The sequence below is a fragment of the Caretta caretta genome, chromosome 2 (assembly GCF_965140235.1).
Source record: "Caretta caretta isolate rCarCar2 chromosome 2, rCarCar1.hap1, whole genome shotgun sequence".
Classification (NCBI taxonomy): Eukaryota; Metazoa; Chordata; order Testudines; family Cheloniidae; genus Caretta; species Caretta caretta.
The window spans coordinates 269,203,494-269,229,745 of NC_134207.1; the positions used below are offsets into that span (position 1 = coordinate 269,203,494).

Here is a 26,252-nt window from a genome sequence, read left to right on the forward strand (position 1 = left end):
AGCCATCGAGTGAAGAGAGATGGAGCTGACCCCTCTTCTCTCTGCTGTTTCTTGGGACTTGTTTAAGTAATTATTGAAACCGATCAATGGGTTAATTATTTAAGGAGGGATGCCTCTAGGTATGTATCTCTATACACACATGTATAGCTTGAAGAGCTAATTAGACTAGCCAGCAGAATTTAATTGAGTTCATTTGAAGTAGGGAGTTGAAGATGAATTAAGTAGAGTTACCCAAAATTTCTGGAAACCCAGTTGTGGTTAATCAAAATATAGCATAAAAATACATTAAAAAATCACAAAGGAGGTTTAGTATGAATGCAATATAGCCAGGCTATTTTGTGGGGTTTGATTATATGTTTAACATAATGTTTCATATGTAGTATGCTATGGGGGGGTTGGTTTTGTTGAACCTCATCCCAATCTGGTAAACTGCAGAAGGCAAACACAGGATGTGGGGAACTGGTTCTGCCTGAGTAAAGCTGCCGACAAAAGCCTGAAACCAGAAGCTGGGCTCACTCCTCAGGATGTGGGGGAGGTGAACGAGCGATACAGCTTGTAACAACTCTGATGCAATTAAACAGCGATCATAGGCTGAACGGTCCATGCCTCCGGAGTCGATCCTTCCTTTCTCTCTCACTTCTACCCCCCAAGATGCTATAGTCAGGGAAAGTACAGAAAACTGTACTTACAAGTATCACATACAGCTAACGCTCATCAGGGGTCATGAGAAGAGATGGAAACTGTCTATGTGCTGCTGTAAGTATGAGCCGCACTTCCACCAAAGCCGGCTGTTAACAATCCAGGAAACTAAATTGCATAGAAATGGTTAAATAAAATGTTCAAAGGGAAAAAAGAAAAACCCTTTACTTACCAAAAGTACTGAAAGCTCAGTCCCCCACCCCCACTGGTCATAGATACTGTAACCCAAATCTTGTACTCTGCCAGGCTGACAGTCACTGTGCTTTTAATTTATGATTTGTAAGCCAACAGGAAACAAAACTCACTGAATCTTTGACTAGCAGCTAAAAAATTGCTGTGGACACCATAGGGGAAATGCTTCTGAGCATTCGGGAGGGAAAAAAAAGGAGATGGGCAAAGTGGATTGCTTCTAACAGAATAATATTAAAAACCCACAGAACACCTAATTCAGCATCCTTTTAGACTCTTTGGGCTATGTCTACACCTTAGGTAAAATTCAGGTATTAATATTGTTTTATTACTTGCATATTTGTATAAGTCAAATTGCAGTCACAAAACTTTGGGGTTTCAATCAGTTGCTGTGCATCATGATTCCAAAAACAGGTATTAAGTTAGTTGCTATTTCAGACATACCCAGCAATGTGTAATCTTTCTGCTTTACACAGGAATTATCAAAGCAAAAATGCAGCAGCCTTTGCTACCCACAATCTAAATCATAGATATTGTTACAATTCTTAATTCACTAAAAGAAAATATTCAGTTTATCTTGTAATTTTCCCTTTACCTAGCCTAAATAAATAAAGTTAATGTATGTTAATATTTTTCTCTCTCTTGCCCACTTGTGTTTTAATCTAGGGTTTAAAGATGCAAGAAAACGTATTTGGCTCCTAACTAGATCATTAGGTCTCTTTTATAGGCAAACCAAGGTGTAAACCTGGAACAGTTAATGATTTCAACCTTTAGGTTTCCTGGACCTGCTGTGAACAACATTTAATCCATTGGTGGTTTGGTTTGTTAGTATGTTGACATTACTTGTCTGTAAGTTCTATGTTTTGTGTCACGTGACTAAATTGTAGGGGGGGGGTTGTGGAGTTTTTGTTGCAACAATATTTTTATTTATATTTTTATGCACACAAGTATGTGCAAAATGATTATACAAATATTAATAATAAAACATTTTCCTTTGTGATACCTCACTATTTATAATTAGGGTATAACCTAGACAAAGGTTTCTAACCATCAGAGGAGTGAAGTTTTGGAATAGCCTTCCAAGGGAAGCAGTGGGGGCAAAAGATCTATCTGGCTTTAAGATTAAACTGGATAAGTTTATGGAGGAGATGGTATGATGAGATAACATGGTTTTGGTAATTAAATATTCATGGTAAATAGGCAAAATGGCCTGTGATGGGATGTTAGATGGGGTGGGATCTGAGTTACCCAAGAAAGAATTTTCTGTAGTATCTGGCTGGTGAATCTTGCTCATATGCTCAGGGTTTAGCTGATCGCCATATTTGGGGTCGGGAAGGAATTTTCCTCCAAGGCAGATTGTAAGAGGCCCTGGAGGTTTTTCGTCTTCCTCTGTAGTATGGGGCACGGGTCACTTGCTGGAGGATTCTCTGCTCCTTGAAGTCTTTAAACCATGATTTGAGGACTTCAGTAGCTCAGACATAGGTGAGAGGTTTTTCGCAGGCGTGGATAGGTGAAATTCTGTGGCCTGCGTTGTGCAGGAGGTCAGACTAGATGATCATAATGGTCCCTTCTGACCTTAATATCTATGTATCTATAACCCCATGGGTGTGTCCTTATAAAACATCAGTGATGGTTCAAACTTTGCAAAATCAGTCATAAATATAGGTGTGTTTGTCAACGAACAATTGTAACTAACATTTATATATATATACACTGTAATATAATAATATTGTTTGGTTCTTATAATCAAACAAAATATAAAATCAAGTTCTAGTTAAAGTAACATGGTGTTCGGATAATCATGAAGATTATCCCCTCCCATGAAAGGGGTGTGTATATGTCTCTACTAGAACAAATCTTGTTAACTATTTGATTTTGAATTTGCAGAACATGTGTCATTCTGAGGTTTTGTTTAGGAATAGTTAAAGGAATTACGTTATCAATTCAAAGCTAGTAAATGCCATAACATCAAGTCTCACGAAGTTGTACCAGGAAAGGGACATGTCTTTACAGGTACTCAGCAACAATGCAAAATCTTCAGTGGGGACCCAAGCCAAAACCAGCTTACAGCACCAGGTAGCTGACAGCATTGCTCCTCCTCTGCAGCAGCCACCATGTTCTAATATTTGGTTCGGGGAAACACCTCGCCAATTAAATGCAGACTACAAAGCTTTAGTGTTTTTTTACCATGTGAAGGAAGCTAAGAAAACAGACTCTGGCATAAACTTCCAAATGGTGAACTCTGTATGTTGTGGTCTAAAGCCAACGGTAGCCGCCCGGTGCAAGGACATCCTTTGGTGCACTGGTGCAAGGACACTCTTTTGTGCACTGGTATTATCTTCGGGGCAATGTAATCTTGTCCAGTGGACAGTATACAAAAGTTGAGGAAAACTGAACATGAACAGTATTAAGTTTATTGCCTGAACTGTTGGTGATGTGTGTGTGTGTGTGTGTGTGTGTGTGGACACAATACATTATTCCAGTCTATGCCTTCCTTTATACAATGCCAAAATGGCCTTCATGAAGAAACTCCTAAATCTGAGACTAAAGTGATTTTCGAATGATCACTTGCATCCCCTATAAGATGCAACTGTGTTTCACATATAATTCACTTTGACATGACAAGAATTGTGTAAACTAGGAATTCTTTTGATTCAAAACTGTACCATGTTGTATTATCCCCTTCAAAAAAGAAAGCACACCATCCTTAGCTGTTTCTTTTTTATGTCTGTGCTGGTGATGAGAAACCTACCTATCAGAGAGAATAGTTTATCTAAAATTTCTTTGGGATGATAAAAGTTTGAACATGGCAGGTCTGACTGCCCATCAGCATTGCCGTGCTGAGCCCCTTTCTGGAACTGAATAGTATGGAAATGAGCTGAAAGTAGCAATGTCAATCATTACATATAAGCAGCAGCTAATGATGGAGATTGATGTTTGTCCAGAAATTGAAAGAAGCAGGCAATGATCTGCCAGCAGGGTAAAATGTCTACCATGCAGCTAAGTACAGAATTTCCAAATTCTGAAGGTCATCCGGAGAGCTTCTCAATCTATTTGTGCCTAGTTCATCTCAGAAGTAGGGAGTGTTCATGATGGAAAGGCAGCTGGTTTCTCCATGCCATTCGCAAAAACGTGGGAAAAAACTGCACCCACTCAATATGGTGAAGCATCACAGGCCAAATGCAATGGCAGCAAAGCATCAAAGTTCATAAGAACTTCAGCTGATGCCAACATTTCCTTTGCTTCCTTAAATGCATGTTCACACTGTTGTACTTGTCACAGAGTACAAGGCTCTGGAACCACTCAGGATGAAGTTCAGACAGGACCCTCTTGCAGTTTGACACCCCTCAGGACACACTGTAATGAGGGCAAGATTCCTTGGCTTCAGCACCTCCTTGGGTCTGACCTTGGAGCATTCAGCACCCCTGTTTCATGTTGTGAGCTCCCCACAGTGAGTCCACCTGGATGGGACACCTGGGGAATCCTTACATGTCCCCCAAGGGGCCATGCACCCACACTTTGCATTCATTAGTGACTCTTAGCCAGTGAAGTAAAACACAAGGGTTTTTTAATCCTCAGGAACACAGCAAGAACAGATCCTGTTAGCACAGAAATTAGGCACATTCAGCAAAGTCTATCTTGGGGGTATCCAGAGCCCAGAGGACTGGGCTCTCCCCCTGAGTTCCAAAACAGGAGAGTGACTCGCCTCTAGCAGCCTAGCCTCAATCATGCCCTGTTGCCCCTCCTCCATCTTTGTCTCTTTTCCAGACAAACAAGGGTATGTCTACACTACGAAATTAGGTCGAATTTATAGAAGTCGTTTTTTTAGAAATCATTTTTATGTAGTCAATTGTGTGTGTCCCCACACAAAATGCTCTAAGTGCATTAACTCGGCGGAGCGCTTCCACGGTACCGAGGCTAGCGTCGATTTCCAGAGCGTTGCACTGTGGGTAGCTATCCCACAGTTCCCGCAGTCTCCGCCGCCCATTGGAATTCTGGGTTGAGATCACAATGCCTAATGGGGCAAAAACATTGTCGCAGCTGGTTCTGGGTACATGTCATCAGGCCCTCCCTCCCTCCCTCCCTCCATGAAACCAACGGCAGACAATCATTTCACGCCTTTTTTCCTGTGCAGATGCCATACCACGGCAAGCATGGAGCCCACTCAGCTCACTGTCACCCTACGTCTCCTGGGTGCTGGCAGACGCGGTACTGCATTGCTACACAGCAGCAGCTCATTGCCTTGTGGCAGCAGATGGTGCAATAGGCCTGATAACCATCATCATCATGTCCGAGGTGCTCCTGGCCGCCTCGGAAAGGTCGGTCAGGAGCGCCTGGGCAGACATGGATGCAGGGACTGAAATAGGAGTGACTCGACCAGGTCATTCTCTTTAGTCCTGCCCGCAGTCCTATTGCACTGTTTTCTGCCAAGCAGCCAGGAGATGAGGATGGCTAGCAATCTTACTGCACCGTCTGCTGCCAGCCAAAGATGTAAAAAGATAGATGGAGTGGATTGTTAGGGGGCTTATTCCTTCACCCACTTACTTCCCTGGTCCTTCTCGCATGAACAGAGAGCAACAATACCCGAAGTCCAAAGGTGCAAACAATTCGATGTTTATTGGGGTGAACTTCCAGCAAGCATGATTCCAGTTTCCTTCCTTAGTATCCTCCTTCCCAGCTCTGACACCACAGAGCCTTACACCTGTGTCCCTGATCCCATTCCTACCCTTAGCCAAACATGATTCCAACTTCCTTACTCCCATTCCCTGTTCCCATTTCCCCCTTTAGCAAAACATGATTCCAATTTTCTTACCCCCATTCCCTGTTCCCATCTCACACACCCACATGCCCACCCCCACCCACACCCCCACCCCGTCACTTCCTCATTGACTACAGATTATATAGTAAAACTTGAGTTCTGCTTAGCTATACCTTAACCAATCATTTTCCTGAAATTTAACTAACCAATCCTAACATATTGTAACATGATTATGTAACCAATTATATCCCACCACCTTAATTAGTTTACACCCAGCAAAATTAATTATACAGCAGACAGGAACAATCACAGAACCAGACAGAGATTATACAGACAAACAACAGCAAAGTGGGAACTATAATGACAAAACAATACAGAAGTGAGGATTTCACATCCCAGCTATTGATAAGTGAGTTCTTGCCAGACAGGATGCTATCAAACTAAGTTTCCTTTTACATTTTCTAGGCACTTCCCTTTCTCTGGAGGTGATAGGAATACAATCCTGTCCTGATAGTGCCTAACAGCCCAATAGCACCTTATTTCAATGTGACTAGTTTGGAATGTGAGGATGTGATCGTTCGCTTCCCAGCTTATGGCTGCCTCTGCTGCTTAGCCAAAGGCCTTAGCCTAAGAACAGGGCCTCAGACTGTCACAGTAAGAGAAGGCCCTTACACCAGCAGACAGTGATTTTGATTCTTTCTTTTATACCTCTATCACTAGCCAAGTGATAAGAATACACCTAAATTCTTAGAGTACAGGCCTTTGCAGACAGGCCTGAATCTCTATATCCTAACATGGATCAAAACAAGAAATAGACCAGATTTGTTTTGTATTCATTTGCTCCCCTCTCCTTCTCTCCCTCCATGAAATCAACGGCAGACAATTGTTTCGGTGAGGTCTGTCAGAGGCACCTTGAAAAGTTTAATGGAGATTCAGTCCTGCCTGAAATACCAAGGGGAGGGATAGCTCAGTGGGTTGAGCATTGGATTCAGCATTGGCCTGCTAAACCCAGGGTTTTGAGTTCAATCCTTGAGGGGGCCATTCTGTGTGACAGTTGTTTTTGTTTCTCCTTGATGTAAAGCAACCCCCTTTGTTGATTTTAATTCCCTATAAGCCAACCCTGTAAGCCATGTTGTCAGTCGCCCCTCCCTCCATCAGGGCAACCTCAGACAATCGTTCTGTGCCTTTTTTCTGAGCAGACGCCATACCACGGCAAGCATGGAGCCCGCTCAGATCACTTTGGCAATTAGGAGCACATTAAACACCACACGCATTATCCAGCAGTATATGCAGCACCAGAACCTGGCCAAGCGAAACCGGGCGAGGAGGCGACGTCAGCGCGGTCACGTGAGTGATCAGGACATGGACACAGACTTCTCTCAAAGCAGGGGCCCTGGCAATGTGGGCATCATGGTGCTAATGGGGCAGGTTCATGCTGTGGAACGCCGATTCTGGGCCCAGGAAACAAGCACAGACTGGTGGGACCACATAGTGTTGCAGGTCTGGGACGATTCCCAGTGGCTGCGAAAATTTCGCATGCGTAAGGGCACTTTCATGGAACTTTGTGACTTGCTTTACCCTGCCCTGAAGCGCAAGAATACCAAGATGAGAGCAGCCCTCACGGCTGAGAAGAGAGTGGCAATAGCCCTGTGGAAGCTTGCAACGCCAGACAGCTACAGGTCAGTCGGGAATCAATTTGGAGTGGACAAATCTACTGTGGGGGCTGCTGTGATGCAAGTAGCCAACGCAATCAAAGATCTGCTGATATCAAGGGTAGTGACCCTGGGAAATGTGCAGGTCATAGTGGATGGCTTTGCTGCAATGGGATTCCCTAACTGTGGTGGGGCCATAGACGGAACCCATATCCCTATCTTGGCACTGGAGCACCAAGCCAGTGAGTACATAAACCACAAGGGGTACTTTTCAATAGTGCTGCAAGCATTGGTGGATCACAAGGGACGTTCCACCAACATCAACGTGGGATGGCCAGGAAAGGTACGTGACACTCACATCTTCAGGAACTCTGATCTGTTTCAACAGCTGCAGGAAGGGACTTATTCCCAGAGCAGAAAATAACTGTTAGGGATGTTGAAATGCCTATATGTATCCTTGGGGACCCAGCCTCCCCCTTAATGCCATGGCTCATGAAGCCGTACACAGGCAGCCTGGACAGTAGTCAGGAGCTGTTCAACTACAGGCTGAGCAAGTGCAGAATGGTGGTAGAATGTGCATTTGGATGTTTAAAAGCGCGCTGGTGCAGCTCACTGACTTGGTCAGACCTCAGCAAAACTAATATTCCCATTGTTATTACTACTTGCTGTGCGCTCCACAATATCTGTGAGAGTAAGGGGGAGATGTTTATGGCGGGGTGGAAGGTTGAGGCAAATTGCCTGGCCGCTGGTTATGCACAGACAGACACCATGGTGGTTAGAAGAGCACAGGAGGGCGCGGTACACATCAGAGAAGCTTTGAAAACTAGTTTCATGACTGGCCAGGCTACGGTGTGAAAGTTCTGTTTGTTTCTCTTTGATGAAACCCCCCCACCAACTTGGTTCACTCTACTTCCCTGCAAGCTAACCACCAGCCCCTCCCCCATTCAATCACTGCTCACAGAGGCAATAAAGTCATTGTTGCTTCACATTCATGCATTCTTTATTAATTCATCACACAAATAGGGGGATAACTGCCAAGGTAGCCCGGGAGGGGTGGTGGAGGAGGAAAGCACTGGGTGGGGTGGTGGAGTAGGGAAGGACAAGGCCACACAGCACTTTAAAAGTTTAAAACTTTAAAACTGATTGAATGCCAGCCTTCTGTTGCTTGGGCAATCCTCTGGGGTGGAGTGGCTGGGTCTCCGGAGAACCCCCCACCGCGTTCTTGGGCATCTGGGTGAGGAGGCTATAGAACTTGGGGAGGAGGACGGTTAGTTACACAGGGGCTGTAGCGGCGGTCTGTGCTCCTGCTGCCTTTCCTGCAGCTCACCCATATGCTGGAGCATATTAGTTTGATCCTCCAGCAGCCTCAACATTGAATCCTGCCTCCTCTCATCACGCTGCCACCACCTATCAGCTTCAGCCCTGTCTTCAGCCCACCACTTACTCTCTTCAGCCCGCCACCTCTCCTCCTGGTCATTTTGTGCTTTCCTGCACTCTGACATTGTGTGCCTCCACGCATTCGTCTGTGCTCTGTCACTGTGGGAGGACAGCATGAGCTCAGAGAAGATTTCATTGCGAGTGCATTTTTTTCGCCTTCTAATCTTCCCTAGCCTCTGGGAAAGAGAAGATCCTATGATCCTTGAAACACATGCAGCTGGTGGAGAAAAAAAAAGGTGGTATTTAAAAAGACATATTTTATAGAACAATGGATACACTCTTTCATGGTAATCCTTGCTGTTAAGATTACATACATAGCACATGTGCTTTCATTACAAGGTCGCATTTTGCCTCCCCCCACCGCGTGGCTAACCCCTCCCCGCTTCCCGTGGCTAACAGCGGGGAACATTTCTGTTCAGCCACAGGCAAACAGCCCAGCAGGAACAGGCACCTCTGAATGTCCCCTTGGGAAAAGCACCCTATTTCAATGAAGTGACCATGAATGATATCACTCTCCTGAGGATAACACAGAGAGATAAAGAAAGGATGTTGTTTGAATGCCGCAAACATACACTGCAATGCTTTGTTCTACAATGATTCCCGAGTACGTGCTACTGGCCTGGAGTGGTAAAGTGTCCTACCATGGTGGACGGAATAAGACTGCCCTCCCCAGAAACCTTTTGATAAGGCTTTGGGAGTACATCCAGGAGAGCTTTATGGAGATGTCCCTGGAGGATTTCCACTCCATCCCCAGACACATTAACAGACTTTTCCAGTAGCTGTACTGGACGCGAATGCCAGGGCAAATTAATCATTAAACACCCTTGCTTTTAAACCATGTATACTATTTAAAAAGTTACACTCACCAGAGGTCCCTTCTCCACCTGGTGGGTCCAGGAGGCAGCCTTGGGTGGGTTCGGGGGGTACTGGCTCCAGGTCCAGAGTGAGAAACAGTTCCTGGCTGTCAGGAAAACCGGTTTCTCCGCTTGTTTGCTGTGAGCTATCTACAACCTCATCATCATCATCTTCCTCGTTCCCCAAACCTGCTTCCGTGTTGCCTCCATCTCCATTGAAGGAGTCAAACAACACGGTTGGGGTAGTGGTGGCTGAACCTCCTAAAATGGCATGCAGCTCATCATAGAAGCGGCATGTTTGGGGCTCTGACCCAGAGCAGCCCTTTGCCTCTCTGGTTTTCTGGTAGGCTTACCTCAGCTCCTTAAGTTTCAGATGGCACTGCTTTGGGTCCCTGTTATGGCCTCTGTCCTTCATGAACTGGGAGATTTTGACAAATGTTTTGGCATTTCGAAAACTGGAACGGAGTTCTGATAGCACGGATTCCTCTCCCCATACAGCGGTCAGATCCCATACCTCCCGTTCGGTCCATGATGGAGCTCTTTCACGATTCTGGGAGTCCATCATGGTCACCTCTGCTGATGAGCTCTGCGCTCACCTGCAGCTTGCCACACTGGCCAAACAGGAAATGAAATTCAAAAGTTTGCGGGCCTTTTCTTGTCTACCTAGCCAGTGCATCTGAGTTGAGAGTGCTGTCCAGAGCGGTCACAATGGAGCACTCTGGGATAGCTCCCGGAGGCCAGTACCTTCTAATTGCGTCCACAGTACCCCAAATTCGACCCGGCAAGGCCAATTTCAGTGCTAATCCCCTTGTCGGGGGTGGAGTAAATAAATCGATTTTAAGAGCCCTTTAAATAAAAAAAAGGGCTCTATTTTGTGGATGGATGCAGGGTTAAATCGATTTAACACTGCTAAATTCGACCTCAACTCCTAGTGTAGACCAGGTCTTGTCCTCTCCTGTGCACTAAGGGCTTTAGTTTCACTTTGATTTTTTTCATGTGTTCCTCTCACTGCTTTGTGACAAGCTGATCTCCACAAAATCAGTTCCTGTAAAACTCTGCTAGGTTGTTCTTCCCTTAATGGTGACTTACTGACCCATTTGTATGCATGCCTCCACACACACAGAAGGGGACTGAACTCATTCTTTGCTTTACTCTCATTCCTTTGCCACTCCAACACTTTGTGCAAGAGCATCTGAGACTGTTTTGTAAGCTGAAGAAAGCAGAGGAGCTCCCAACCCTCTGGGTAAAGCAGCAGCAGCAGCATCCTGGAAGGCTGTTGTAGAAGGCAGAAGGATTTGCAGCTGTAGGAGATACAATATGTCCTGTGAGCAGAGCCGGAAGGGGAGAGGTAAAGCACTGTGGGTGGTGAGGGGGAAGGAGAGGAGAGGAGAGGAGAGAGGGGAGGGGGGATGGTTCAAACTTGGCTACAACATCAGAAAAAAACTTGTATCAGTGAGACTTGTCACTGAACATGTTTCCTGCGTTACAAGGGGCAATGGTTTTTCTCTCTTTGGGATCTAGATACACTAAAAACTCTCTGATCCCCATTTCTAAGGGGGGATGAGAACACACAGAGGCGATGATTAAAAGGTATAGCAGAGACTAATTTATAATATTGTTTGGGGGTAACTGAAACTTTCCTGAATTGATCTCAGCAGTAAATGTGTATGATAGTCTCAGCTCCACGCTACTCGCCCACTGTAAGTGATAGTCACCAGACAAACATATTTAATATACAGTTAAATTTGTGGCTTGATGATCTATGCACCCTTCCTAACTAGGAGAGCTCAAATTAAGGTGACCAGACAGCAAATGTGAAAAATTGGGACTGGGATGACACGTAATAGGAGCCTATATAAAAAAAAGACCAAAAAATCAGGACTGTCCATATAAAATCGGGACATCTGGTCACCCTAGTTCAAATGCCCCAACTGCAATGTTGGAAAACAAACAAATCTGGTAATAAGGTTGCCCCCTGCCCCAATCCCACTCCCCATATCCCTTATGTAAGTCCCAGAGCTAGGAGGTGTGAAGAGAAAAAAGACACTCTGTGATCTCTCTATAAAAGAAAGGGGAAAAGCTGGCTCTGACAGTCTTAACTTACATACATTCACCATAATGCAGGTCCATATGGTGTTGTCTATTTGGAGTTGATTTCTCATGTTTTTAAACTGTCATGTAACTTAGTTTATGAAAGGGGAATACACTAGAAATGATATACCATAGAAAACGTGGGGCACCCTGGGCTGAAGAGTAATGGGTTCAAATTGGGCAGCTATTATTTGTTTTACCAGAGTGCCTAGAAAGTCCTAGTCATAGACCAGGACCGCTTTGTGCGAGGCCCTGTATAAAAATGGTGCCTGCGATGTTGCACTCCATGTGTTTTATGGAATATGCTGATGAGTGTGAATATGATGGAGCTGGAATATGCTTTCTGCAAAAGGTCTCTTGTAAGGTATCATAACAAAGGTTATAACCTACTGAATATATTCCTCCTATTTGTATGCATGTATCATTCTTGTATCTGAAGCTAGAAATATGAAGTATAACTCTGAGGCCCTATTGTAATTATGCAAAGTGTGGGCCATTGATGGTGGTTGAGAATCTTGATGGCTCCCATAGACTAGAACAACTGGTTGTTGTCAAGGTTCCTCCCCCACCCTGAACTCTAGGGTACAGATGTGGGGACCTGCATGAAAACCTTCTAAGCTTACTTTTACCAGCTTAGGTTAAAACTTCCCCAAGGTACAAATTAATTTCATCCTTTGTCCTTGGAATATCCACTGCCACCACCAAACTAACTGGGTTTACTGGGAAATGTAGTTTGGACACATCTTTCCCCCCAAAATCCTCCCAACCCTTGCACCCCACTTCCTGGGAAAGGTTTGGTAAAAATCCTCACCAATTTGCATAGGTGACCACAGACCCAAACCCTTGGATCTGAGAACAACGAAAAAGCATTGAGTTTTCTTACAAGAAGACTTTTTATAGAAATAGAAGTAAGTAGAAGTAAAGGAATCCCCTCTGTAAAATCAGGATGGTAGATACCTTACAGGGTAATTAGATTCAAAACATAGAGAATCCCTCTAGGCAAAATCTTCAGTTACAAAAAGGACACAGACAGAAATAGTTATTCTATTCAGCACAATTCTTTTCTCAGCCATTTAAAGAAATCATAATCTAACACATACCTAGCTAGATTACTTACTAAAAGTTCTAAGACTCCATTCCTGGTCTATCCCCGGCAAAAGCAGCATATAGACAGACCCAGACCCTTTGTTTCTCTCCCTCCTCCCAGCTTTTGAAAGTATCTTGTCTCCTCATTGGTCATTTTGGTCAGGTGCCAGCAAGGTTACCTTTAGCTTCTTAACCCTTTACAGGTGAGAGGATTTTTCCTCTGGCCAGGAGGGATTTTAAAGGGGTTTATCCTTCCCTTTATATTTATGACACACACCCCCAAATCTCAGCTAGGGTGAAACACTGGCTGGGATTTCTTCCTGGAGCTCTAGGAAAAACAGAGTTAATAAAACACATGCATCTCTAAATATACTACCAAGTACATAGAATCATAGAATATCAGGGTTGGAAGGGACCCCAGAAGGTCATCTAGTCCAACCCCCTGCTCGAAGCAGGACCAATTCCCAATTAAATCATCCCAGCCAGGGCTTTGTCAAGCCTGACCTTAAAAACCTCTAAGGAAGGAGATTCTACCACCTCCCTAGGTAACGCATTCCAGTGTTTCACCACCCTCTTAGTGAAAAAGTTTTTCCTAATATCCAATCTAAACCTCCCCCACTGCAACTTGAGACCATTACTCCTCGTTCTGTCATCTGCTACCATTGAGAACAGTCTAGAGCCATCCTCTTTGGAACCCCCTTTCAGGTAGTTGAAAGCAGCTATCAAATCCCCCCTCATTCTTCTCTTCTGCAGGCTAAACAATCCCAGCTCCCTCAGCCTCTCCTCATAACTCATGTGTTCCAGTCCCCTAATCATTTTTGTTGCCCTTCGCTGGACTCTCTCCAATTTATCCACATCCTTCTTGAAGTGTGGGGCCCAAAACTGGACACAGTACTCCAGATGAGGCTTCACCAATGTCGAATAGAGGGGAACGATCACGTCCCTCGATCTGCTCGCTATGCCCCTACTTATACATCCCAAAATGCCATTGGCCTTCTTGGCAACAAGGGCACACTGCTGACTCATATCCAGCTTCTCGTCCACTGTCACCCCTAGGTCCTTTTCCGCAGAACTGCTGCCTAGCCATTCGGCCCCTAGTCTGTAGCTGTGCATTGGGTTCTTCCGTCCTAAGTGCAGGACCCTGCACTTATCCTTATTGAACCTCATCAGATTTCTTTTGGCCCAATCCTCCAATTTGTCTAGGTCCTTCTGTATCCTATCCCTCCCCTCCAGCGTATCTACCACTCCTCCCAGTTTAGTATCATCCGCAAATTTGCTGAGAGTGCAATCCACACCATCCTCCAGATCATTTATGAAGATATTGAACAAAACCGGCCCCAGGACCGACCCTTGGGGCACTCCACTTGATACCGGCTGCCAACTAGACATGGAGCCATTGATCACTACCCGTTGAGCCCGACAATCTAGCCAGCTTTCTATCCACCTTATAGTGCATTCATCCAGCCCATACTTCCTTAACTTGCTGACAAGAATACTGTGGGAGACCGTGTCAAAAGCTTTGCTAAAGTCAAGAAACAATACATCCACTGCTTTCCCTTCATCCACAGAACCAGTAATCTCATCATAAAAGGCGATTAGATTAGACAGGCATGACCTTCCCTTGGTGAATCCATGCTGGCTGTTCCTGATCACTTTCCTCTCATGCAAGTGCTTCAGGATTGATTCTTTGAGGACCTGCTCCATGATTTTTCCAGGGACTGAGGTGAGGCTGACTGGCCTGTAGTTCCCAGGATCCTCCTTCTTCCCTTTTTTAAAGATTGGCACTACATTAGCCTTTTTCCAGTCATCCGGGACTTCCCCGGTTCGCCATGAGTTTTCAAAGATAATGGCCAATGGCTCTGCAATCACAGCCGCCAATTCCTTCAGCACTCTCGGATGCAACTCGTCCGGCCCCATGGACTTGTGCACGTCCAGCTTTTCTAAATAGTCCCTAACCACCTCTATCTCCACAGAGGGCTGGCCATCTCTTCCCCATTTTGTGATGCCCAGCGCAGCAGTCTGGGAGCTGACCTTGTTAGTGAAAACAGAGGCAAAAAAAGCATTGAGTACATTAGCTTTTTCCACATCCTCTGTCACTAGGTTGCCTCCCTCATTCAGTAAGGGGCCCACACATTCCTTGGCTTTCTTCTTGTTGCCAACATACCTGAAGAAACCCTTCTTGTTACTCTTGACATCTCTGGCTAGCTGCAGCTCCAGGTGCGATTTGGCCCTCCTGATAACATTCCTACATGCCCGAGCAATATTTTTATACTCTTCCCTGGTCATATGTCCAACCTTCCACTTCTTGTAAGCTTCTTTTTTATGTTTAAGATCCGCTAGGATTTCACCATTAAGCCAAGCTGGTCGCCTGCCATATTTACTATTCTTTCGACTCATTGGGATGGTTTGTCCCTGTAACCTCAACAGGGATTCCTTGAAATACAGCCAGCTCTCCTGGACTCCTTTCCCCTTCAAGTTAGTCCCCCAGGGGATCCTGGCCATCCGTTCCCTGAGGGAGTCGAAGTCTGCTTTCCTGAAGTCCAGGGTCCGTATCGTGCTGCTTACCTTTCTTCCCTGTGTCAGGATCCTGAACTCAACCAACTCATGGTCACTGCCTCCCAGATTCCCATCCACTTTTGCTTCCCCCACTAATTCTACCCGTTTGTGGTTTGTGAGCAGCAGGTCAAGAAAAGCGCCCCCCCTAGTTGGCTCCTCTAGCACTTGCACCAGGAAATTGTCCCCTACGCTTTCCAAAAACTTCCTGGATTTTCTATGCACCGCTGTATTTCTCTCCCAGCAGATATCAGGAAAATTGAAGTCACCCATGAGAATCAGGGCGTGCGATCTAGTAGCTTCCGTGAGCTGCCGGAAGAAAGCCTCATCCACCTCATCCCCCTGGTCCGGTGGTCTATAGCAGACTCCCACCACTACATCACTCTTGTTGCACACACTTCTAAACTTAATCCAGAGACACTCAGGTTTTTCTACAGTTTCGTACCGGAGCTCTGAGCAGTCATATTGCTCCCTTACATACAGTGCTAGTCCCCCACCTTTTCTGCCCTGCCTGTCCTTCCTGAACAGTTTATAACCATCCATGACAGTACTACTTAAAGACCCAGATCATATCATGACTTAACTTTCTCCTGGAGGAATGAAATAGATTTAGCTCCTTCATTAAGGTGTTTTTTCCTCAAATCATTCTTGAGCTCTTTTCTGAACCCTTTCCAACTTACCCTCATCCTGTTTCAATACATATCTGGTCTTGATTTAAAGACCAACTCCCTCGGTAAATTATTTCAGTGATTAATTGGGGCTAATTCCCCAAAGTTGAAGAAAATAATGATAAAAATTATTGGGAGGAAAAATTTAGCCAGAAAACTATGAATGAAAAAGCAAAAGCAGAGCAAAGCAAAAGCTTTTGACATGGTCTCCCACAGTATTCTTGCCAGCAAGTTAAAAAAGTATGGACTGGATGAATGGACTATAAGGTGGATAGAAAGCTGTCTAGATTGTCGGGCTCAATGGTTAGTCATCAATGGCTCGATGTCTCGTTGGCAGCTGGTATCAAGCGGAGTGTCCCAGGGGTTGGTCCTGGGGCCGGTTTTGTTCAACATCTTTATTAATGATCTGGATGATGGGATTAATTGCACCCTCAGCAATTTCGCAGATGACACTAAGATGGGGGGAGAGGTAGATATGATGGAGGGTAGGAATAGGGTCCAGAGTGACCTAGACAAATTGGAAGATTGGGCCAAAAGAAATCTGAGGAGGTTTAACAAGGACAAGTGCAGAGTCCTGCACTTAGGAAGGAAGAATCCCATGCACTGTTACAGGCTGGGGAGCAACTGGCTAAGCAGCAGTTCTGCAGAAAGGACATGGGGATTACAGTGGATGAGAAGCTGGATATGAGTCAGCAGTGTGCCCTTGTTGCCAAAAAGGCTAATGACATATTGGGCTGTATTAGTAGGAGCATTGCCAGCAGGTCGAAAGAAGTGATTATTCCCCTCTATTTGGCACTGGTGAGGCCACACCTTCAGTATTGCGTCCAGTTTTTGTCCCCCCACTACAGAAGGTATGTGGACAAATTGGAGAGAGTCCAGCGGAGGGCAACGAAAATGATTAGGGGGCTGGGGCACATGACTTACTAGGAGAGGCTGAGGGAACTAGGGTTATTTAGCCTGCAGAAGAGAAGAGTGAGGGGGGATTTGATATCAGCCTTCAACTACCTGAAGGGGGTTCCAAAGAGGATGGAGCTTGGCTGTTCTCAATGGTGGCAAATGATAGAACAAGATGCAACGGTCTCAAGTTGCAGTGGGGGAGGTCTAGGTTGGATATTAGGAAACACTATTTCACGTGGAGGGTGGTGAAGCACTGGAATGGGTTACCTAGGGAGGTGGTGGAATCTCCATCCTTAGAGGATTTTAAGGCCCAGCTTGACAAAGCCTTGGCTGGGATGATTTAGTTGGTGTTAGTCCTGGTTTGAGCAGGGGGTTGGACTAGATGACTTCCTGACGTCTCTTCAAACCCTAATATTCTATGAAAATGTGGAGGTCTTCAAGAGTAGTTTATTACATGGCCGCAAATCCTCAATTCCACAATCAAAAGAGGACAACTTTGTTTGAAAACCCAGTCTGGTTCAGTGGCAGAGTGAAAGCAGCAATTAGAAATATAAAGGCCAATATATAACAAATAGAAAAAGGGGAAAATAGAGAGCAATGAATATAAAGCAAAAGTTCTGATATTTTAAAAAAAAATGGATAAAGGAAGCCAAAGCCATTAAGGTAAAATCCATGGCTGGCAGAGCTAAGGACAAGAAGAAGGGGCGGCGGGGGGGATTATATTAAGAGTCAAAGAAATACTAACACTGGTATAGGCCCATTAATCGATGGAGACGATAAAGTTGTTAATGATACAGAAGAGGCAGAAGTTTTCAAAAACTGTTTAGTTCATCAAAAATAAGGGAAGGTTGGCAAAGTTGCTGCTCAAACATCCCCCCTCCTGGCTGGCTATGGCATTGCCTCAGTCCCCCAGTTGCCTTTTGGCCTAGGTAGGAGTGTGCTGGTACTCTTCCCGGACAACTTTGCAGGGTCTTGCCTTTCCGGAGCCACAAAGTCCTTTATCAAATTCCAACGGAAATGTAAAGAAAAACCAAACCTTCAGCCTGGCTGGGCTCGGATGGCTGCTTCTTCTTCACAAGCATGGCTCACCCATTACAATTGTCCCCACATCTTGTCTCAGGCTCCTGTCCCTTCACCAGCCCCTCTGTCTGGGGGCTGTCACATTCCTCCTTCACTCAAGGGTTCTGACAGGCTCAGGCAACTCAGGCTCCTGTCTCTAGTCAGGCTAATGTCTGTCAGTTTCCTGCCTTAGGTAAGTACCAGACTTTCAGCCACCTCAAGTCTAGGTCAATTTCATAGATGGGGAAACCAAGACACAGAGAAGCTAAGTGACTTGCCCAAGTCTGGTTGTATTAATTTAGATGGAATAAATGGGCCCAAAGCCTCAAAGGTGTTTATATGACCCTATTTGTCTCCAACAGTAAATAGGGTTTGGGGTTCGGTTTACAGAGACTTCAGCCTTCTTAATACCATGGCAAACACACCATTAAACATCTTTTTAACCTTTTTATTAAAGATTTATTAAAAGGAGGGAAAAGTGTTAAAGCACATGGTCTTGTCAGCCACACTGAGACCTGGCAAACTTATACAATGATTAGCCTGTTATGGGCACTGCTTTTAGCTGCTTCTTGCTGGTCACAGCTTTACAGCAATGTTGTAAAATATGCAGTTTTGTCCGGCTAAGCCAGCTTCTTATTAGACAGAGGAAAAAGGGAAAGGATAGGAAAGAGGAGAAATAATGTAGGAAAGGGAAAAGACACATCTGGGAGAGGGGAGATGAAGTTGTACATCCCAGGCGCAGTTAGGGTGTAACGGGAGCCATTGGAGGTGGGGGTGTCATCTCTCTGGCCTGGTCTAATCAGGACAGATTGGCTAACCGACTGAAGAGGGCTTTGAACTAGGTTTGATGGGGGCAGGAGACAAAAGCCCACAGGTAAGTCAAAAACATGGAGACCTGGGAGAAGGGTTGGATTCGGGGGGGAGCATGGGCCATTATAGCAGGGACAAGGGAGAGACAAGAGATGTCTGTATTCTACCTTAGATGTCTGTATTCTAATGCAAGAAGTATGGGGAATAAACAAGAAGAACTAGAAATACTAGTGAAATAAACACAACTATGAGATAGTTGGAATCACAAAAACTTGGTGGGATAATATACAGGATGGGAATATTGGTATAGAAGGGTGCAGCTTCCTCAGGAAGGACAGGCAGAAAAAAAAGGGAGGAGGTTAAATTTACCCTGCTTCGACTTCCAACCATTAGATCCTTTCATACCTTTTGTCTTCTAAACTGAAGAGCTCTCTACCTTCCTTTTCATAAGGGAACTCAAAGGCGTTATTTAAGTCTCCCACTTCAGGCATGTCCTCCAGACCTTGAATCATTATTGAGGGTTTTTTCTGAACGCACTCTAATTTTTCAACACCCCCTTTAAAACATTTTTATGTGCAAACCTAGGGGTCAAACCATGGCTTAGATTCTGGTTCAAAGGCATATGCATCAGTTATTACTTCCAATCTACACCCAAATGTTTAGGAGAATGAAGAAATGAAGACACGTAGAGGGGATAAAAAAAACCAATGCTGGTAAGAAAATGATGTGAGAGAATCTGTTCTTTTTTCACTTCTGTGTGAAGAGCTGATCCAACCCCCATGTCTCCCATTGCTGTCAAAGGGACTGCTTATTAGAGCTGGGCGAATAATGGATTGTTCCACTCACTGGCGATTTTGAAAAGTGGGAAAAAACAAGTGAAATCAACATGAATTTGCAAAACTGTTTCAGTGTCGCTGAAACTGCATGTTTAGCTTGAAAAAGTTCACCTGAAAAATTTTGCTCTGCTCTACTGTTCGTACGCTGCAAGTTAAGGATTTGCTTATGTGCTTTGCTGGATCAGTGCCTGTGCTCAGCTCATAATTTCCTTTGATGTAAATGAGAATTGCACAGGGTATGTGGTGATTCACATTCCAGTTCAACCTGCTCTCACCCACAGCTCTCTGCTCTGCCAATTCTCACCTCTTCCCAACCCCACTTCCTCTTTGCTGCTCTCAAACCAGCTGTCTAGAATACCCTGCCCATCTCCCTTAGTCACACTGTTCTCTCAATTCACCTGTAAAATGCAGCTCAAAAAACACCTTTTCTCTACTCTGTATCCCCAGCAGGGCTAACTCATTATTTTATCATGAGTCTCATGCTATTTGGGGTTATTCTTAAAGCACTGGAGACTTGAGGTTAGGTGAGAAACTGTTTTAAAAAAAAATGATAAATTTAAGTGGTAAAGGTTCTGAAGGAAACTAAGTAGCCATGGGATAAGAGGGAAAAACCTCTCATGGATCAGTAACTGGTTGAAAGGGAGGAAGCACAGAGTCGGTCAATTTTCACAATGGAGAGAGATGAAGAGAGGGGTCCCCCAAAGATCGGTACTGGGACCTGCACTGTTCAACATATTCATTAATGATCTGGAAGAAGGGATAAACTGTGAAGTGGCAAAGTTTGCACACGATACAAAATTATGCAAGATAGTTAAGTCCAAAGCAGACTGTGGGGATTTACAGAGGGAATTCACAAAATTGGGCAACAAAATGATGGGTAAAATACAATGTTATAAATTTAAAGCACTGCACATAGGGAAAACATAATCCCAATTATACAAATAGAATGATAGGGTCTAAATTAGCTATTACAACTCAAGAAAGAGACCTTGGAGTCATTGTGGATAGTCCACTCAATGGGCAGCAGGGGCAAAAAGGCTAACAGAATGTTAGGAACTAGTAGGAAAGGGATAGAAAATAAGGCAGAAAATATAATGCCACCATCAACATCCATGGTGCATCCATCCTTTGAATACTGTGTTCAGTTCTGGGCACCCCGTCCCAAAAAGATATAGTGGAAATGGAAAAGGTTCAGAGAAGGGGAACAACGATGATCAGTGGTATGGAACGGTTTCCTTATGAGAATTAATAGGCAGCAGGTTTAATATAAACAAGAGGAAATAGCTTTCACCCAACGCACAACTAATTTGTAAAACTCATTGCCATGGAATGCTGTGGTGGCCAAAATATAACAAGGTTGAAAAAAGAACTGGATAAATTCATGGAGAATAAGTCCATCAATGGCTATGAGCCAGGATGGTAAGGGATGCAACCCAGTGCTCAGGGTGACTCTAAGCCTCTGATTGCCAGAAGCTGAAAGTGGAAGACAAGGATGCATCACTCCATAATTGTTCTGTTCTGCACCCTCCCACTGAAGCTCTGGTATGGGACACTGTTGGAGATGGGACACTGGGCAAGATGGATCATGGTCTGACCCAGTATGGCAGCTCTTATAGCCCTTATGCTTGCAGAGAAGAGCTTGAGAACTTGAACCAAATGTTCCGTAAAGAGCCAAAAACCTAATCGCACCTCCAGCTTTCTGTGGGGGGTTCCACAGGGCTCTGTTCTTGGTCCCCTTCTCCTTGCCCTCTCCACCTTATCTCCAGGTAATCTCATCCACAAACACAGATTCAATTACCATCACTATGCTGACAGCTCTCAGATCTACCTCTCTACTCCAGACCTGACTCCATCTGTCCAAACTAAATGCTCAGCCTGTCTCATAACATCTCCTCATGGATGTCTGTCATCTCAAGCTAAACATGGTAGAACAGAGCTCTTAACTTCCCCTCCAAAAAACCCTCCCCACTACCTCCTTTCTTGATCACCCTGGACACCACCACCATTCTCCCTGTCACTCAGGCCTGCAACCTAAGAATCATCTTCAACACAGATCATAGAATCATAGAATCATAGAATATCAGGGTTAGAAAGGACCTCAGGAGGTCATCTAGTCCAACCCCCTGCTCAAAGTAGGACCAATCCCCAACTAAATCATCCCAGCCAGGGCTTTGTCAAGCCTGACCTTAAAAACTTATAAGGAAGGAGATTCCACCACCTCCCTAGGTGTTTCACCACCCTCCTTGTGAAAAAGTTTTTCCTAATATCCAACCTAAATCTCCCCCACTGCAACTTGAGACCATTATTCCTCATTATGTCATCTGCTACAACTGAGAACAGTCTAGATCCATTGTCTTTGGAACCCCCTTTCAGGTAGTTGAAAGCAGCTAGCAAATCCCCCCTCATTCTTCTCTTCCGCAGACTAAACATCCCCAGTTCCCTCAGCCTCTCCTCATAAGTCATGTGTTCCTGTCCCCTAATTGCTTTTGTTGCCCTCCACTGGACGTTTTCCAATTTTTCCACATCCTTCTTGTAGTGTGGGGCCCAAAACTGGACACAGTACTCCAGATGAGGCCTCACCAATGTCGAATAGAGGGGAACGATCACGTCCCTCAATCTGCTAGCAATGCCCCTATTTATACATTCCAAAATGCCATTGGCCTTCTTGGCAACAATGGCACACTGTTGACTCATATCCAGCTTCTTGTCCAATGAAACCCCTAGGTCCTTTTCTAGAGAACTGCTGCCTAGCCATTCGGTCCCTAGTCTGTAGCAGTGCATTGGATTCTTTCATCCTAAGTGCAGGACTCTGCACTTGTCCTTGTTGAACCTCGTCAGATTTCCTTTGGCCCAATCCTCTAATTTGTCTAGGTCCCTCTGTATCCTATCCCTACCCTCCAGCGTATCTACCTCTCCTCCCAGTTTAGTGTCATCTGCAAACTTGCTGAGGGTGCAATATACACCATCCTCGAGATCATTAAGGAAGATATTGAACAAAACAGGCCCCAGGACCGAACCTTGGGGCACTCCACTAGATTCTGGCTGCCAACTAGACATGGAGCCATTGATCACTACCCGTTGAGCCCGACAATCTAGCCAGCTTTCTATCCGCCTTATTGTCCATTCATGCAGCCCATACTTCTTTAACTTGTTGGCAAGTATACTGTGGGAGACCGTGTCAAAAGCTTTGCTAAAGTCAAGGAACAATACGTCCACTGCTTTCCCTTCATCCACAGAACCAGTAATCTCATCATAGAAAGCTATTAGATTAGTCAGGCATGACTTGCCCTTGGTGAATCCATGCTGACTGTTCCTGATAGGCTTCTAGGGGCACAAAGCTCTACAGATACAGAGCAGGTTGCACAGAGGAGCCAAGAGGCCAGTGAAGAAGCTTGGCAACATGTGACCTCCAGAAGAGGTAAGCGGAATGTCCGGGTTCCAGTAACACAGACACAGGTAACTAACCGCTTTCATGTTCTCTCCACAGGTATCGTTGAGGAGAGCGGACCAGATGATATGTCTGGGGCGAGAAAGCAGAAGGAGACTCCGCTGTTTGGAAGGCATGAGATGCGCTGTCCTGAGGTTGGGAGTTCCACGACCACCACTCCCAAGAGGAGAAGGCGGGTGGTGGTGGTCGGGGACTCGCTCCTCCGGGGGACTGAGTCATCTATCTGCCGCCCTGACCGGGAAAACCGAGAAGTCTGCTGCTTGCCGGGGGCTAAGATTCGCGATGTGACGGAGAGACTGCCGAGACTCATCAAGCCCTCGGATCGCTACCCCTTCCTGCTTCTCCACGTGGGCACCAATGATACTGCCAAGAATGACCTTGAGCGGATCACTGCGGACTACGTGGCTCTAGGAAGAAGGATAAAGGAGTTGGAGGTGCAAGTGGTGTTCTCGTCCATCCTCCCCGTGGAAGGAAAAGGCCTAGGTAGGGAGCGTCGAATCGTGGAAATCAACGAATGGCTACGCAGGTGGTGTCGGAGAGAAGGCTTTGGATTCTTCGACCATGGGATGGTGTTCCAAGAAGGAGTGCTAGGCAGAGACGGGCTCCACTTAACGAAGAGAGGGAAGAGCATCTTCGCGAGCAGGCTGGCTAACCTAGTGAGGAGGGCTTTAAACTAGGTTCACCGGGGGAAGGAGACCAAAGCCCTGAGGTAAGTGGGAAAGCGGGATACCGGGAGGAAGCACAGGCAGGAATGTCTGTGAGGGGAGGGCTCCTGCCTCATACTGGGAATGAGGGGCGATCAACAGGTTATCTCAAGTGCTTATATACAAATGCACAAAGCCTTGGAAACAAGCAGGGAGAACTGGAGGTCCTGGTGATGTCAAGGAACTATGACGTGATTGGAATAACAGAGACTTGATGGGATAACTCACATGACTGGAGTACTGTCATGGATGGTTATAAACTGTTCAGGAAGGACAGGCAGGGCAGAAAAGGTGGGGGAGTAGCACTGTATGTAAGGGAGCAGTATGACTGCTCAGAGCTCCGGTACGAAACTGCAGAAAAACCTGAGTGTCTCTGGATTAAGTTTAGAAGTGTGTGCAACAAGAGTGATGTAGTGGTGGGAGTCTGCTATAGACCACCGGACCAGGGGGATGAGGTAGATGAGGCTTTCTTCCGGCAGCTCACGGAAGCTACTGGATCGCATGCCCTGATTCTCATGGGTGACTTTAATTTTCCTGATATCTGCTGGGAGAGCAATACAGCGGTGCATAGACAATCCAGGAAGTTTTTGGAAAGCGTAGGGGACAATTTCCTGGCGCAAGTGCTCGAGGAGCCAACTAGGGGGGGCGCTTTTCTTGACCTGCTGCTCACAAACCGGGTAGAATTAGTGGGGGAAGCAAAAGTGGATGGGAATCTGGGAGGCAGTGACCATGAGTTGGTTGAGTTCAGGATCCTGACACAGGGAAGAAAGGTAAGCAGCACGATACGGACCCTGGACTTCAGGAAAGCAGACTTCGACTCCCTCAGGGAACGGATGGCCAGGATCCCCTGGGGGACTAACTTGAAGGGGAAAGGAGTCCAGGAGAGCTGGCTGTATTTCAAGGAATCCCTGTTGAGGTTACAGGGACAAACCATCCCGATGAGTCGAAAGAATAGTAAATATGGCAGGCGACCAGCTTGGCTTAATGGTGAAATCTTAGCGGATCTTAAACATAAAAAAGAAGCTTACAAGAAGTGGAAGGTTGGACATATGACCAGGGAAGAGTATAAAAATATTGCTCGGGCATGTAGGAATGTTATCAGGAGGGCCAAATCGCACCTGGAGCTGCAGCTAGCCAGAGATGTCAAGAGTAACAAGAAGGGTTTCTTCAGGTATGTTGGCAACAAGAAGAAAGCCAAGGAATGTGTGGGCCCCTTACTGAATGAGGGAGGCAAACTAGTGACAGAGGATGTGGAAAAAGCTAATGTACTCAATGCTTTTTTTGCCTCTGTCTTCACTAATAAGGTCAGCTCCCAGACTGCTACGCTGGGCATCACAAAATGGGGAAGAGATGGCCAGCCCTCTGTGGAGATAGAGGTGGTTAGGGACTTTTTAGAAAAGCTGGACGTGCACAAGTCCATGGGGCCGGACGAGTTGCATCCGAGAGTGCTGAAGGAACTGGCGGCTGTGATTGCAGAGCCATTGGCCATTATCTTTGAAAACTCGTGGCGAACCGGGGAAGTCCCGGATGACTGGAAAAAGGCTAATGTAGTGCCAATCTTTAAAAAAGGGAAGAAGGAGGATCCTGGGAACTACAGGCCAGTCAGCCTCACTTCAGTCCCTGGAAAAATCATGGAGCAGGTCCTCAAAGAATCAATCCTGAAGCACTTGCATGAGAGGAAAGTGATCAGGAACAGCCAGCATGGATTCACCAAGGGAAGGTCATGCCTGACTAATCTAATCGCCTTCTATGATGAGATTACTGGTTCTGTGGATGAAGGGAAAGCAGTGGATGTATTGTTTCTTGACTTTAGCAAAGCTTTTGACACGGTCTCCCACAGTATTCTTGTCAGCAAGTTAAGGAAGTATGGGCTGGATGAATGCACTATAAGGTGGATAGAAAGCTGGCTAGATTGTCGGGCTCAACGGGTAGTGATCAATGGCTCCATGTCTAGTTGGCAGCCGGTATCAAGTGGAGTGCCCCAAGGGTCGGTCCTGGGGCCGGTTTTGTTCAATATCTTCATAAATGATCTGGAGGATGGTGTGGATTGCACTCTCAGCAAATTTGCGGATGATACTAAACTGGGAGGAGTGGTAGATACGCTGGAGGGGAGGGATAGGATACAGAAGGACCTAGACAAATTGGAGGATTGGGCCAAAAGAAATCTGATGAGGTTCAATAAGGATAAGTGCAGGGTCCTGCACTTAGGACGGAAGAACCCAATGCACAGCTACAGACTAGGGGCCGAATGGCTAGGCAGCAGTTCTGCGGAAAAGGACCTAGGGGTGACAGTGAACGAGAAGCTGGATATGAGTCAGCAGTGTGCCCTTGTTGCCAAGAAGGCCAATGTCATTTTGGGATGTATAAGTAGGGGCATAGCGAGCAGATCGAGGGACGTGATCGTTCCCCTCTATTCGACATTGGTGAGGCCTCATCTGGAGTACTGTGTCCAGTTTTGGGCCCCACACTTCAAGAAGGATGTGGATAAATTGGAGAGAGTCCAGCGAAGG

General features: G+C 45.6%; 1 long non-coding RNA gene across 1 annotated transcript in view; it reads right to left on the reverse strand.

Moving 5' to 3' along the window:
* Positions 1-8,280: 8,280 nt before the first annotated feature.
* Positions 8,281-26,252, reverse strand: part of LOC142070718 (uncharacterized) — a 28,352-nt gene continuing 10,380 nt past the window's right edge. Inside the window, exons 2-3 of the long non-coding RNA XR_012666668.1 lie at positions 9,603-10,891; positions 8,281-8,953 (exon numbers count right to left, since the gene is read on the reverse strand). This is a non-coding gene — a long non-coding RNA (uncharacterized LOC142070718). The remainder of the gene's footprint in view (positions 8,954-9,602; positions 10,892-26,252) is intronic.